We start from the raw sequence: 16,632 nt of genomic DNA, 5'->3' as shown, positions 1-16,632 counted from the left end.
TAATATGAACTGATTCAGAGTAAAATGAACAGAACCAAGAAAGCAATTTACACAAGAACAGTAACATTGTAAAGAAAAAACACTTTGAAAGACCTAAGAACAATAATGAGTCATGTCTCCAGAGGACCATGGTAAAGAATGCTTCCCACTCTTTCACCTAGGACTTATTCTAGTGCTAGGGAGACATCAGACTAGAACAGCTCTTTTTTTTTTTAAATGATTACAGTTCTTTTACTGACTATAGTTCAGTTGGGAAGATAGAAGAGCAGTATGAGCAAAATATTAAGTAGATATGGTGAGCAATAGGCTCAGAATTCTCAAATCTACTTAATTTAGGTCTAACATCTCTACTGACCTTTAGTCTCACATCTCCAGCTGCTTTTTGGATATCTCAAATGGGATGCTCTAAAAACATCTTACATCCAACATGCCCAACATAGAACTCATTATCTTTCCTCTACAATTCTCCCCAACTTCCAAATTTTCCTATTACTGGCAAAAAAAAAAAAACCCACCATTCTCCCAATCCTCCAGGCTCACAACATAGGAGCCAGCCTCAATTCCTCAGTATCTTTCACCCTCCCTAGCAATATTACTCCAAGGCCTATTGATTTTACCTTTGCAATATCTCTTAAGTTTGCCTCCTTCTTTCTCCTAATATGCCCCCACCCTGGTGCACACCGTCTTCATCTCATATTAGACTATTGCACTAGAAAATGCTAGTAGGTCTACTTGCTTCAAGATCCTTCCTACTTCAGTCCATCCTCCATTTAGATCCCAAATCATTTTCCCAAGGCACAAGGATGACCTCCTTATTCAATAAATTTCAATTAGCTCAATTACTTAATATTACTTCAATTATTTAATAAATCTAATCAATAAACTCAATAATTATATTGTTTCCAACATCAAAACCTCAGTGTTCAAAGCCTTTCATAACCTAGATCCCCTGACTACTTTCCAGTTTTCTTACATTTTATACTCCCCCACAAACATTATAATCCAGCAGCCTCTTTGCAGCTCTAAGATCTCTCAGCTCTAACCATTTTTAGACTGTCTCCCATTCTTGGAATGCTCTCTCATCTTTGCCTCCTGGCCTCCCTGGCTTCCTTTAAGTCCCAGTTAAAATTCCATTTTCTACCAATAATTCCTTTTCTAATCCCTGTAAATTCATTGCTTTCCCTTTTATTATTTCTTCTTTATTCAGTATGTGGTTTGTTTGTATATAGATGTTAACATGTTGTTTTTCCTAACTAGATTATAAACTCCTGGAGGGCAAGGACTGTTTTATGTTGTTCTTCTAATTGGTGCTATTCTTTGTATCCCTACTTCTTAATACAGTTCTTGGTATATAATATTATTATTCTTTCAATTTATATAGTGCCTTATGAGTTGCAAAATACTTGACTGATATCTCTCTCTTTATTATTATTTTTAATTTTATTTTTAATATACATTTCTTTATGAATCATGTTGGAAGAGAAAAATCAGAACAAAAAGGAAAAACCATTGAAGAGAAAAAAGCATAAAAAATTAGTGAACGTGACATGTATTGATTTACATTCAATCTCCATAGTTCTTTTTCTGGATGCAGATGACATTTCTGTTCAAAGTTTATGGGGATTGCTTTGGATCACTGAAGCACTGAAAAGAACCAAGTCTTTCATAGTTGATCATCGTACATTTTTGCTGTTACTATGTACAATGTATTCCTGGTTCTGCTTGTTTTGCTCAGTATCAGTTCATGTAACTATTTCCAAGCCTTTCTAAAAAAAAAATCTTGTTCATTATTTTTATAGAACAATTATGTTCCATTACCTTCATACATTACAACTTATTGATCCATTCCCTAATTGATGGGCACCTACATATCTTGCAATTCTTTGCCACCACAAAAAGAGCTACAAACATTTTTGCAAGTGTGGATCCTTTCCTTCCTTTATGACTTCCATGGGATACAGAACTAGTAGTGGCACTGCTGAGTCAAAGGATATGCACAGTTTAATAGCCCTTTGGGCATAGATTCAGATTGCTCTCCGGAATAGTAGGATCATTTCACCAGCAATGTATAATGTCCCAGTTTTCCCACATCCCTTTTAACATTTATCATTATCTTTTCTTGTCATCTTAGCCGGCTTGCAAAGTGTGAGGTGGTACTTCAGAGTTGTTTTAATTTGCATTTCTCTAATCAATAATGATCTAGAGCATTTTTTCATATGACTATGACTTTAATGTCATCATCTGAAAATTGTCTGTTCATATCCTTTGAGCATTTATTAATTGGACACATTTTTATTCAGTCATTTCGGTTGTGTCTACTTTCTAGAGGACCAGGATAAATTTTCCAGGAGTCAACTGGTCTGGTTTGGATAATATATTATATTGAGTTTTAAGGAGTTATACATGAATCAGGTTGATGGGGTTGGAGGATTCAGATGGGGACCAGCATAGAAAATGAAGTGAAATTCATAAATTTTAGTGGCAGGAACTTTTTACTTAGTCATGACTTTGGTAGGTGTATAGAAATTTTTTTGGCATTTCTAAGAAAAGGAAGGTGCCCAATTGGTTGTTAGAGAATCTTTGAGACCACACACTCTATTAATAGAGAGATAATGGGAAAAAGATGTCCAGAGACATACATTTTTTGTCACGATCATGGTGCAGATTCATTTTACTTGACAATGCTTATTTATTGCAAAGAGGTTTTTTTTTTTCTCATTTTTCAATGAAAGGAGAAAGTTCACAACAGTAATCCTATACAGTATACAGTAAGAATAAGATTATATGATAATATGATAGACTTAGTTCTTCTATTACTGATCCAAGACAATTCCAATAGATAAAAATGCCATCCCCATTCAGAGAGAATATGGAGTCTAAATGCTGCTCAAAGCATTCGATTTCCCCCCTTTTTTGTTTACTTTTTCTTTTCTCACGCCTTTTTCCCCCTTTTGTTCTGATTTTTCTTTCACAACATAACCAATATAGAAATATGTTTAAAATGACTATACATGTGTAACCTATATGAGATTGTTTGCTGACTTGGGTAAGAGAGAAGAGAGGGAGGGAGAAAAAAACTGGAACTCAAAATTTTACAAAAATGAATGTTGATGTAAAGATAGTTGTTACATGTAACTGGGAAATTAAAGTACTACTGAATTTTTTTAAAAAGAAAGAAAGGTAACTCATAATGTAAATAAGAAATTTCATTGTAAATGGTGTTCTCAAAGTCCATGTATATATAAACTAATAAGGCTTTAAACATTATAAAAACTTTTGAAAAAAAGACATGGCAGGCTTATAATCTACCTCACTCCAAGAAATCAAAGTTTCTTAGTCACTTCTAACTTCAATACATGTATATCTCCTACAACTACTTGGAAAAGATGCTCTTAAGTTTTCTCAGTCACCAATAGAGTGAAACAAGGCTGTGTGCTTGCTCCCTTGCTTTTTAGTATATTTTCAGCCTTGCTGTTACATATCTTCAATGAGGACAAATATGGTATCAAAGTCAGGTACTATACTAATGGTAAATTCTTCAACTTGAAAAGGTTACAAGCCAAAACTGAAGTGGAGAAAGTATTGATACATGATTTTTTATTTGCAGATGATTATGCACTCAATGCAGCGTCCAAAGCTAGATACAATAAAGTATGGATTGATTCTCTACTGCTTGTACTAATTTTGGCTAAATAATTAACCTCATGAAAACACTTGTACTGCATCAGCCAGCAACTTAGCATCTATATGTGGAATCATCGATTATAGCAAATGAAGAAGTTTTGAACACTGTGGATAAGTTCACTTATTTTGGTAGTATACTTTCTGAGAATGTCCATATTGCTAATGAATTGCTAATGGACTATGCCAGAGCTAGTTTGATGTTTGGGAGGCTCAAAAGAAAAGTGTGGAAGAGTAAAGACATTAGATTGACCAAGAAACTGAAGGCCTGCAGAGCCATTGTGCTGACTTCATTGTTGTATGCCTGTGAAGCCTAGACAGTATATCAGCACCATGTCAAAAAACTGAATTGCTTATAATTTAATTGTCTCAGAAAAATTCTGAAGATCACCTGGCAGGGTAAGATATCAGACAATGAGATTCCTTTTTGAACTAAACTGAAAGCATTCAAACTCTACCACAGAAAGTGTAACACTGTTGGACTGACCACATTGTTCAAATACCAAATGCATGCTTGCCAAAAAGACTATTTTATGGAGAACTTATATAGAACAAACACTCAGGTAAATGATGGTCCAAAAAAAGTAATATAAGGACGCTGTCAAGAACTTTAGAAATGATTGTATGACCCTGGAGACAATGGCACAGGGCCCCTCAGCATGGCATGCTCTCATCAGAGATGGTGCTGTGCTGTATGAGCAAAACAGAATTTGATTAGCTCAAAAAAAACATGCAAAGTTCATATTTGTATCCAACCTCTGAAAAGCATTCTGAGCTTGTATTAGTCTGATTAGCCACAGTCAGACTCACTAACTTGACTCTAACAGTGATCTCATTTTTTTCAAGAATAAAGGATGAAAAAAATAAGAGAATGGACCCAAGCCCTGATCTGGATAGCCATAATATAAAGTCAGTGAGAATGGTTTAGAAAGCATAAAGTCAATTTGTATCACATCTTGATATTTTAAGTATCACTTCCCCCAGAGAGCATAATGGAAGTTACCTTATTTCTACTGCTCTTTTTTCTACCAATGTCTATGGATCATGTATGTTTTAAGCATCTTTTTATATGGAGGAAATATATTTATGTGTTATCTACCTTGATAAACACGTATTTATTCCCTATGTTGGGGACATCCTAGACACAATACAAACTTAAATTTTAAGTAATTTTCCCCAGGGCTCCAGGGGTATGGAGATGTGTGGGTATAAAGAACCAAAGACTGTGAGAAAAACAACCTTAACTCTTTTTTAGGCACTGAATCCAATTGACATGCAGTCAGTGAAACCTGAGAGGGATACTGAGAAAGAGGATGAGTCTAGTTCCCTGAGTTCAGAAGACATAGTTATCATTAAGTTCATAAAGGTAAAATGGATATGGAATAGCGCTTCTAGACCTTAAATTATATTATAAAGCAATAATCACAACAATTTGGTAGACAGAACAAACTAAATCAGCAAGAATCAGACACAATAAAATATAATAGCCCTGTTTTAGATTATTCTAAGAACATAAACTACTTGAGAAAAAGCTCCCTCATTTGGCAAGATCTGCTGAGAAAACTGTAAAACAATTCAGGGGGAAAAATTTAGATCAACATTTGACACCACATGGCACAATAAGATCAAAATGAACTAATCACAAAAAGTCATGCCCTGTCCCACCAAAAATCAGAAAAGAATAAAATAGGATGTATTTCAAAATCATAACTAGGATCAGAGAAGATTTTAAAAAAAAAAACAAAGAAATAGCTTTTTTATTAAATGAAGTTGAAAAAGGTTTTGCATTAACTAAATCAATATAGATAGGAAAGAAAGGAATGGTCTCTGAGAATTGGGGGAAAATCATTGAATCAAATATCCATAATTTCCTAAAGACTATGGAAACTAAAGGAGGTCTGAAAATCACAGACAAGGGAATTTTATTTAATTCCTGAATAAATTAGAAAATTAATTTTTAAAGAGATGCTAACTGAACATCTAGAAAAGAAAAATCCTAACTTTATTTCTTTTTTGACTGATACTAAATTGGTAACTTAAAGAAATGCTATATAGTTAACTTAGATTTTAACAAAGCATTTGCTATATTATCTCATACCATTTTGTGAGAAATATAGAATTTTGTAGACTAGAATAATGCATTTAGATGATTTCAGAACTGGTATTCAAAGAGTACTGATGTATTCTTTGCTTCAATGTCATTTTGGCAAGAAGTCACTAGAGGACTACCCCAGAAATCAGGAAAAAGTTTGGCCTTGTATAACATTTTTATTCATGACTTGAATAAAGGCATAGATGATGAAGGCATAAGGCTCATCAAATTTGCAGATGACAGAGATTAATTAACATATTGAATAAAAGAGCCAGGTCACAAAAAGATCTTGACAGGTTAAAACATTGAGCTAAATCTAGTAAAAGCAAATTTTATATAAATGAATGTAAGGTCTTACAATTGGATTCATAAAAGCAACTTCACAAGAACAGGATGAGGACAATATAGTTAAATAGGAGCTTGAAAAGGATTTCAGGGCTTTAATGGATTGTGGACTTAATATGATTCAGCAGTGTAATCTGACAACCAGAAAAGTTAATGAGATTTTAAAAGTGAGATATAACTTCCAGGAAAAAAGGAAATGATAGCCCTCCATACTCTATCCTAGTCAGGTCTTATCATGAGGATTATGTTCATTTCTAGGAAGTTTCATAGGACATTAATAAGTTGGTGAGTGGCCAGAAAAGGGAAACCAAAATGGTGAAAGGTCTTAAGTTTATGTCCAAGGAGGGTAAGATGAAAGAATTAGGTATATTAGACTGGAGAAAGGCAGACCCAGAGGGACAAGACAACTGTCTTCCAAGTATTTGCAGAGCTTTCATTTGGTGAAAGGATTAGATTTGTTCTGTTTTACTTTGGAGAACAAAACCAGTAATGAGTAAAAGTTCCAAAGAGTACAACTAAGACTTGATATTGGGGAAAACTAATAAATACGGACAAAATGGATTGGATACCTCAAGCAATAAAGAATTCTCCCTCCTTGTTCCAGATACTAAGGTTGCTCATCAGATATATTATGGTAGAAATTCCTTCAAATATGAAATGGATTAGATAGCAATGGAGGTCACTTCCATCACTCAATGTTGTGGTCCATAATCCATAATATTGGTATTATAGTCAAGGTAAAAGCATATTAACATTGGCATATAGCAAAAGAGGCCAAGAGCAATTTCCCAATTGATAAGTGATGAAAGAATATTGGTAAGCAGTTTAAAAAAAAAAAAAAGCAAACTACTAACGCCCTAGTAAGAGATTACACCAAACTGCTAAAGAAAAAAAAGCAATACAAATCAAAATTGCCAACAAATTTGCAAAGATAACAAAGGATGGGCTAGACAATATTTCAGAGATCTTGAGGAAACTGGTATACTAACACTGTGTCAAGGAAGCTGTAAATAAGTTCAATAATTCTTTTTTTTTTCTTTTTTGCTAGGCAATTGGGGTTAAGTGACTTGCCCAGGATCACACAGATAGGAAGTGTCTGAGACCAAATTTGAACTCAGGTCTTCCTGACTTCAGACTCTAAAATGAGTTTCCTCAACTATAAAATGGGGATAGTAATAGCACCTTTCTCCCAGAGTCATTGTGAAGCTCAAATAAGATAATATTTGTAAAGTACTTAGCAGATGCTCAATAAATGCTTGCTTGTGTCTCCCATAACCCTACAATAATGTAAAGAGAAAGAACCCCATCAGGGCTATATAGGCAGAGTTCCACTAGTCCTCTCTCCAGCTGTGACACTGAAATGAGCTTCCAGGTAGCTGACCCTTCCACCTTTCCTATTTTATCTCCACTCAGAATCTTTGCAAGCTTCCAGTAGCATTTTTATACTGTCCTGGTTCTCTAGGGTGTTCTTTGCTGCTCCTTCTGGTAGAATTTTAAAACATTACTATAATATTTGTGGGACAATTGAGCTCCTCTAGTTCCTTTCACAAAAAAAAAAAAAAAAAACAGAATTCCTCCAGCATTGTCATTTTATTGTCATTTTACATGAAAGACAGAACAGATTGTGAAGAAAAGTGATTCAGGACTTTATTGTCAACTTGGTGAATTACCATGGACAAATCATTTAGCTACTCTGACTCAGTATTCCCACTTATTAAACTTAAATAAGCCTTCCCTCATCCTTTATCAGGATGAAGATGTGAAGCAGAACAAAAGAATATCTCTTAAAAGCTTTGCGCTCCTCTGTAGGGAAAAAAGAAAAAACAACTACATAACAAATTGTCTTATAACTTTGATCATTAAGACAATATTGATAATATAATGAACTACATATTTCCAAAAATGTAAAATAAACAGAATAAGAGAACATGAAATAGGGAATTCAAATAACTAAATCTCAGAAAAAGAAGTTTAACAGTTCAATAAATAAATTGATAGTCATTTAGTAAATCAATAAGCATCTATTGTTTCCTATGTGCCAGTCACTGTGCTAAACTCTAGGAACAAAAAGAAAAAAGCTAATAGTCCCTACTATTATAAAGATTATTACTACAACTATTATTATGGGGCAGGTAGTGGCACAGTGGATAGAACACCAGCTCTTTAGTCAGGAGGACTCGAGTTCAAATCTAGACTCAGACACTTACCATTTCTTCACTGTGTGACTCTGGGCAAGTCACTTAACCCAAGTTGCCTCAGTAAAAAAAAAAAAAAAAAAAAAAAAAAAATCTCTACAATTATTATTAGTTACATTCTAAGAGGAGACACAATGTTCAAATATGCATATATGAGATAAATTAGAATATAAATGGTAAGTAACCTCAAATGAAGGGACTAAGTAGAGGCAAAGGAGAGGAAAGGGAAAAGATTCCGGAAGAAGATAAATGTAGCTCAATCTTGAAGGAAGACAGAAGTTAAATCAGAATGAGGAAGGAAAGCATTCCAGGGATGCTTTCTTTCATGGATCAAATTGCATGTGGAGAATATATTGTAATGGAAAGTTAGTATAGGCTAAGTTTCCAGGCAAACCTGGGTTATTTAGCAGACTGCTGCATATGTCTGACTCCAGACTAATGAAGAGAATGCTAAGTACAATCTGACACAGAGGGAACTGAGTGGGCTAGACATCAGGGATATGTGTAGCAGCTCAAATCAACTCTCAAGAGCTGATTGTTAAATTTCTTCTGTGATAATTTACCAGTCAGAAAAGAATAAATGATACAAATCAGGGCTTGATTTATTGTTTGGTTGATTAAGCATAAGAAAATAAAGGAAAAATGTTAATAAGGCAGATTAAATTTTAAAATGTATCTTGCATACATATTTTTGAAGACCCTATTGTTAAAAATTTACCAAAAGTGTACTCCCTGAGAGCTTTGGAGAATAACATGCCTTCTTCAGGTGCAAGATTCTCTGTGAGACCATCTCTAGATATACTGAAAGACTTTGAAAGCTGTAATAGTAAAAGCCATCTCCTCAAAATATCCCTGATTTCCAGAATGCCCATTCCCCCAAAACTTTTGGAAATGTACCCATAAATGAGATTAGGCTCTCCCTCTTGATTAAATTGAAATATCCTGTTCCAATTTAAAGAGTTCATTGACTTGCGTATTTTCTGGTACATTCTAATGTATAATGTATAATGTATAATTGTAATGTATACATTGTAATGTATAATGATATAATAATGATAATGAATAATGATATAATAATGATAATGAATAATGATATAAAATAATGATAAATATAATCATAAAACTACAATTTCTGTTTATTGTTTCACTTAAATAAATGGATTTGGTCATATTCAATATTTTTGGTAGTTTTTCCCTAACTAGAATTTGGTTTATTGGACAGTGTAATCTTAGGATTGACAATCAGGAAACAATTTTTGTGTGACCATATTTGGTTTCCTGGGGCAGCAAATGTCTTACTGAATAGAGTGCTGAATCAAGTTAGGAAGACCTGAGTTTAAATCTGACCTTAGATACTTAGTAGCTGTCTGATCCTGTGCAAATCATTTAAAGATTGCTTTAATCTATTGGAGAAGGAAAGAGCAAACCACTCCAGTATCTTCACCAAGAAAATCCTATGAACAGTATGTTCCAATGGGGTCATGAAGAGACTGAAACAACTAAAGAACGACAAAAAATTTTTTGGTTTACTAGTAAGGGTCATCTTAGGACCAGGGGCCAGTTTTTGTTTTCTTATCTGTAGACTAGCAATATTTAGCAGGGATAATAGATATAATTCTAACCTGATACTCTTTTCAGAAACTTGAGAAAATAGTTTTTGGCCCCAATACTCTTTTCTAATGCCCTCAACTCTCCCTTGGAAGATGGTCCAAGATCCCACAGGTAATCTATCAAGAAGTCATGTTATGACTTCTATGATAGATTACCTGTGGGATGAGAACCTGTGGGTTCTCAATGAGAACCTATGATAGTGCATTGGCTACATGGGTTGAGAAACAGGGATGTATAAAAGACATATTGACAGTAGAAACAATTTGATTTGACAATAAATTTGCTATGTAAGATGAGTATGAGAGAAAAATCAAGGATGACTTGAAGGTTGTAAACCTGGATGACTATGAAGATGGTATTTCTCTCTATAGCAATAAGAAGATTAGAATGAAAGAAGAGCTTGAAGGCTAAGATAATGAATCATTTTAGACATCCTGAATTTAGGATCCTTCCAGGATAACCAATTCAAGATGTCTGAAATGTAATGTTTGATTGTGATAGAGTTCAGAGATTAATGCTGGCTATATATACTAGGGGATTATCTGCCAAGAAGGTGACAAAATATGGAATGATATTTGATGGGGATATTTGGTTCAACTGAGAGTTTTTTAAAGGATGTGTTTGTAGGTGACAAATAAGGAGCCAGAAAAAAAATACTGCAGATTAAAAATTGAGTAGAGTTCATAACAGTATTCTGGAGAAGAATAGAGGAGACAAGATCAAGGATGAATGTCCAGCAGTCTGTTTTGATAAAGACAAGACAAAGGTGAAGGAGAAATAGTTGGGAAAGATGTCTAAGTGATATGAAAATATGAGAGGGAGAGTTCTTAACAAATGGTCTCAATTTATAAGTAAAATATGTAGCAAAAATTTTATAAGCTAATAAATAGAGGAAGGATTCTAAGGAAAGAGGGATTTACAACTAATTCCATCAAATCATTGAAGGATAATTGACTACAGTTTTGAATTGTTTGTAAAAATAGTAAGAGATTTTACTAATCTCTTTGTATAAATTAAATACAGTCAAATTATTGAAACTATGGAAAGATTAGCTGGAGCAGCAGCTCTCAAATTTTTTTAGTCTCAGGACCCCTGAATACATTTTAAAGTTATTGAGAACCCCTTCAAAAATATTCTTATATAAATTATAAATTATTTTTATGTTTTTATATTTATATTTTTATTTATAGTATTAGTAATAGTATAGTATACTATTACTTATAGTATTACTATATATTAGTATATATATTATATATAATAATATATTATTATTTATAGTAATTATATACTATATTATATTTATATTATAGATATAATATTTATACAATATATTACATATAATATTTATATATAATAAATAGTATTACTATATATTAGTATATTTTATATACTATGTAGTATATAATATATACTATATATTACAATATTATTTATAGTATAGTAATAATATATATTTATATATTCTTATTAAAATTTTTAATCTCTTAGTATGATTACAAAAGTTACAAAAAACAAAGTCTTAGGGACCCCAGAGTTACTAACTATAATGTGAGAACTACTAAGCTAGAAAAAGACAACTACAGACTAATATTTCTAATAGATGAAAAACTATTTTTTAATATTAATAGAATTGGTACAGCAACACATTAAAAAAGTATATGCTATAAACAGGTTGGACTTTTGCCAAAAATATATAGTTTCTTTACTATTAAGAAAAACCTTAATTATAATAGGCCATATTAGTGACAAAATGACAATTATAGCAATAGCTAAATTAAAATTTTTTTGTCATACCATGCATTTAGAGGTGTTTTTTTTTAATCATCAGAACGCATAGTAACAAATGGAACTTGCCTTAATATGATCAACATATTTAAAATCAAAGAACTGGCATCTTTATTGTCTTTTCCTCTGCTGTTAATTCTCCTTTCATTTTTTTTTAATTTTGGAGATTTTTCCTAAATTAGTTAACAAATTGCCTATTTAGGTTTAGGGTTTTTTCCCTCTGAGGGGAAAAAATATCTCCTTGTTTTATTAATTCAATGGAGCTTTGCTTTTCAGTCTTGCTTATCTCATTTTTGAATTCCAGAATATCTATTTTTATACTTAATTGTGTTTTTTAATTGTTTTTCTAGTCTTTTTACTATTAGCATATTTATTTCACTGATCTATTTTTCTCCCTTTTATAGATGCAAGCATTTAGAGATATAAATTTTCCCATAAAGATTGTTTTGGCTACATCTCAAATGTTTTAGTATGTCATCTCATTATCATTTTCTTTAATGACATTTATTGTTTCTGTGATCTTATCTGATCCATCAATTCTTTATGGTTGTTTATTTTCATTTAAGTTTTAATCCTTTCACCAAAATTGATTTATTGATTATTATTTTAGTATTATAATCAGTAAAGAATGTCTTTAATATTCCTGCTGACTATACTTGTTTACAAGGTTTTTATGCCTTAGGGCAAGATCGGTTTTTTGCAAATTTGCCATGTACAGCTGAGAAATACATATAGTCCTTTCAGTGTCCCATTCAGTAGTATCAGATAGACTAGATATGTATATCTACCTTTTTTTGAAATTCTATTCAGTCCTTAATTTCTGGTTTGTATTTTTCTTAGCTATGTTTTGATCTGAAAGGAATACATTATACATTCTACCACATACTTTTTTGTTAGAGAAAACTAAACTAATATATAAAAAGGGATAACCATTAGTGACCAGCAGAACCCTTAATGGAAAAAAGTAATTACTAAGCTAAAAAATATACTAGATTTTGAAAATAAATATACTAGATTTAGAAAAAAGATACACTAGATTAGATATACTAGATTTTGAAAATAAAATTTGTTTGCTATTATATAGCCAAACCTCTACTCTCTTCTGCAGCTTTATCCATAGAAATTTTAGGAAGTTAGATTTTTTAAAAATAATTTTCTATATTAAACATGGATCTTCATCAATATTCCTAACATCCAATGATTTTATGCTAATATAAGCAGTGCCACAAAGGAGGGAAATTACTTTAGTGATCTAAAGAGTGACATTGCAACCAATAATAGCTTAAATGGTTGAGTTACTGCTACAGGAGAACGAGCTTTGGTTCTGGAGGAAGAAACCTGGAGCCAAATAATGTAGCTATGTAACTTTGAGCATTGTCTCTGGGCCTCAGTTTCCTCATCCTTAAAGTGGCAGAAAGAGATTAGATGGTTTCCAAGGTCCCTCTCGAATGTATTATACTCAAAAGGGTCTTAGAAGCATCTATATTTTTATCCTTGGTCAAGTGAATTTTCTTTTGAATACATTCTTAGACAAAACCAAAAAGGGAAAGAAAAGAAGTGCCTTAAAGTAATCCAAAGTAATGAGAAAAGTATTAGATTTAGAGCCAAAAATTCAAGTCAAAGCTTTCAAACACACCTGAATTCTTATCAACTTTAAAGGATGTCTTCTTCTGAAAAGTGAGAATAACAACACATCTTTTTTCTATCTTACAGCATTGTTGTATTTGTATTCTCAAAACTTAACACAGTGCTTCGTATATAGTAAGCACTTAATAAATGCTAGTTAACTCTGCAAACTACTTTGCTAACATAAAAAATCCATGTAAGCTAAACCTTTTAAAGTAAAAGTTGTAATCATTACTACTATTAAGAGACACCGTGGGGAACATTTTTTATCAAAAACTGACTGAAAACAGGGGGTCTGATGCTTTTATTAGTTTCTACACTTTATTCAATCTATCTGCAGCTCTTGCCCCTACAGCTCTATATAGAAACTGCTCATTCTTCCGTATCGACTTTTCTTGCCATCTAGTGCCGGCACCCAAATCATTGGATTTTTCTCCTAATCCAACATGATTGATATCCAAAGATTAGACTGGCCCTCTTACCACAAGAAATGTTGACCAAAGATGCACAGACCCCAGCCACTCAAAGTCAACCTGCACAAGTTACAAGGAGTTAGTTGTACAACTCCTTCTCTTCGCCCGCCTCCCCAGTGCTGCCATGAAGCTGGGGTAAGCGTCCCTGAGCCGGCAGGCAGGAAGGCAGAAGGGGATCTCAGTGTTCCCTATTCACAGCAAAAACCTGGGACAGCTGCTTTAGAGAAACTGAGTATAAGAAAGCTTTTCTCCCACTCGCCCCCCGCCCCCCAACTGCATCCTCCCACCCCCGCTTTGATTCTTCTTGGGCACAAGAAGTCCTTTCCTTTAGACACTGGACATCGCCACATACTCCCACACAATGTCTACACCAGAAGCACCCACACGCACACAGAATATGCAGAAGGCTCGTTCAGTTGGTGACCATTATAGGCGTACATTGCCCACTCACCCGACTCAGTGGCCCCTAGCTCCTTGACTCCTCTAGCCTCTTCAGTTAGCCGGCGACAGTGGAACCTTCTCAGACTCGGGGGAACTTTCCAGTTGAGTAGCTTTGTCACCTCACTTGCCGGCTTCTCCTTCACCGCCTTTCACTCTCAGACGCCCTCCCTCAGGGCTGGCTGCTGTACCCAAACAGAGGCGGGCGGGCGCCTTGAGACTAAGCGTGAGCAGAGTCTGAGCAGTCACTGTTAGCCGCTGCTCGCCGGCCCTGGGCGCTCTAGCCCCGGGCCCGGCTGGGGCTGGTGAGATGGTAACTGCCGTGCCAGTTCGGGCTGCCAGGCTCCCCTGCTGCTGAGGCTTGGGAAGTCTGGCCGTGGGTAGCTGACAGCGAGCTCCGTGCGCCCTACGCTGCGCGCTCTACCGGCTGGAGCTGAAGCTTTTCTTGTGACTGCCTGGAGGAAGGAGGGAAGAGAGGAGGAGGAGGAAGAGAAAGAGGAGGAGGAAAAAGGAGGAGGGCGAGGGCGGGGGTCATAGAGAGACTACTGACTGGAAAAGTGGGGCTCTGGGTTGCCGAAGGGTGGGGTCAAACACGGCAGATAGATGTGCGCGCACCGAGGGCAAGAGCTGCAGGCTCGGCAGACACCTCAGCTGAAGGCTGCACTTTGCACCCCTACTCCGGGGAGAGGAGCACCTCCAGGAGTGGGGAAGTAGCAACGTGATTAGAGGCAATTGGGGGAGATTATTGTTATTATCATTATCACTATTTTTGTTATTTTAAGTGCGTGGGATGGAAAAGAGGAGGCAGTTCAATGAAGTGTTCATCGTTTTCTTCACCCCAATGTCCTAAGATTGTTTTTTCAGTAAATGCTCTCCAGCTCCTTCCTCTCTCTTGTCAGATCGCTGATATATTTCCCTGGGATGTCATACAAATGCCCTTCTGCAAAACATGTGACCCCATGTCAGTTTTAAAATGACCCCACCCTGGACTCTGGAGCTATAACTCATATCCAGTTTATCCGTGCACATGATATGGAGCAAGAGTTTGTGAGTTTGAAAGGAAGGGAGAGTTTAATCCCCCCCTCATAAACTTCCCTGGCCTTGAGCATGGGTGATTTAGCAAGCAGGTAAAGTCTTAACCTCTGCTTTTTGATTATTTGTTGTTTTTTTTTCTGTGGGTTGCATGATGGTTTCCTAAAAATATCCCCCACCTCTACCACACTATTTACTGTGGGTTGAAGCTGACACCTTAGTGTGGTTTTTTTCCTTTCCCTCTTGTCTCCACTAAGGAATTTCACTGGCAAAATCCTTTCTGGTCAAAGGCAGCTTCTATGTTGGTGATTAGAAAATAATGTGAACGGCTGTTCCACATTGGGTATCAAGAGAATTTTCTCACAGAAGTTTCTCAGGTTTTAGACCACTTGGTGACCATAGAGATTTGTGTAATTACTGCATACCTTTTTAACCTACACATATGTGTGTGTGACATGCTCAAATAAAAGTCTGAATAGGGCCATTAAGTTTCATAAGTAGTCTTGTTTGTTTTTGTAGTAATTGGAGGAAAAAATTAGTACAAAATCTTTCCTTCCCAATCACATAGACTAATAACACCTGATCTGTATGTTTTTTCCAGACCTTCAAAAAATATGAAGTCACATTAAACTAAAAAAAAAAGAGTTTTTAAAAAGTTTAAACAGTGCAAGAATAAACTGCTTACATTCTAATATGGGGAGATAAAATTGTGTCCCAACTCAATGAACCCATAGGAGTCTAATCAGACATCAGACCTGGGAGTGATTCTGTTACATCTTGATAATCTTAAAAATGGAAAGAGAAGGAAATAGGAATAAACTGGAGTTGAAGGGGTGGAAGGGAAGAAAGATTGGGGAAAATTATTCCATAAAATCAGGGTGCACAAATAGACATCTGTATAAACAAAAGAAAATTGGGGAGGAGCACATTCTCACTCTCATCTGAACTATTTAAAGGGGAAAATACCTACACATACATAAACACACAAACTTGGGGACAAAAATACATTTCATTCAACAGGCTCTTCCCCTTCCAGATTCATACTTTTGCAAGGGTTAATTAAGCCACCTTATGTCTCAATTCTTACCTAGCCTGAAGTCATTGAGTGGGCATTACCTCAGACAAATTGAGACACGGGAAAGATCTTAATTTTAAAAGGTCAAAATCACCAGCTGCTTTGACTCTTGTCTTGCCACTGAACTTTGATGAGAGAGTGAGGCTAATGACCCTCACTTAAAGTTAATTCACTCAGAAATCAAGATATCACTCTTATGACATCATTAGTCCTCTTCAAGAATAAAGGATGAACAACATTCTGGGTATTGGTAAAGAAACCGAAAAGTATGTCAGTGAA

The 16,632-nt window shown here is 34.8% G+C and overlaps 1 protein-coding gene across 1 annotated transcript in view; it reads right to left on the bottom strand.

Annotated features, from left to right (window-relative positions):
- PRKG2 (protein kinase cGMP-dependent 2) overlaps window positions 1–14,807 on the bottom strand; it is a 112,687-nt gene extending 97,880 nt beyond the window's left edge. Inside the window, exon 1 of the mRNA XM_003772969.3 lies at window positions 14,260–14,807. The gene's annotated coding sequence lies outside the window, so the exon portion shown is untranslated. The remainder of the gene's footprint in view (window positions 1–14,259) is intronic.
- Between the last annotated feature and the right edge of the window lie 1,825 nt (window positions 14,808–16,632).

The sequence above is a fragment of the Sarcophilus harrisii genome, chromosome 6 (assembly GCF_902635505.1).
Source record: "Sarcophilus harrisii chromosome 6, mSarHar1.11, whole genome shotgun sequence".
NCBI lineage: Eukaryota > Metazoa > Chordata > Mammalia > Dasyuromorphia > Dasyuridae > Sarcophilus > Sarcophilus harrisii.
Note: the sequence above shows the minus strand (reverse complement) of the source record. Positions and strands in the feature narration are given on the sequence as shown.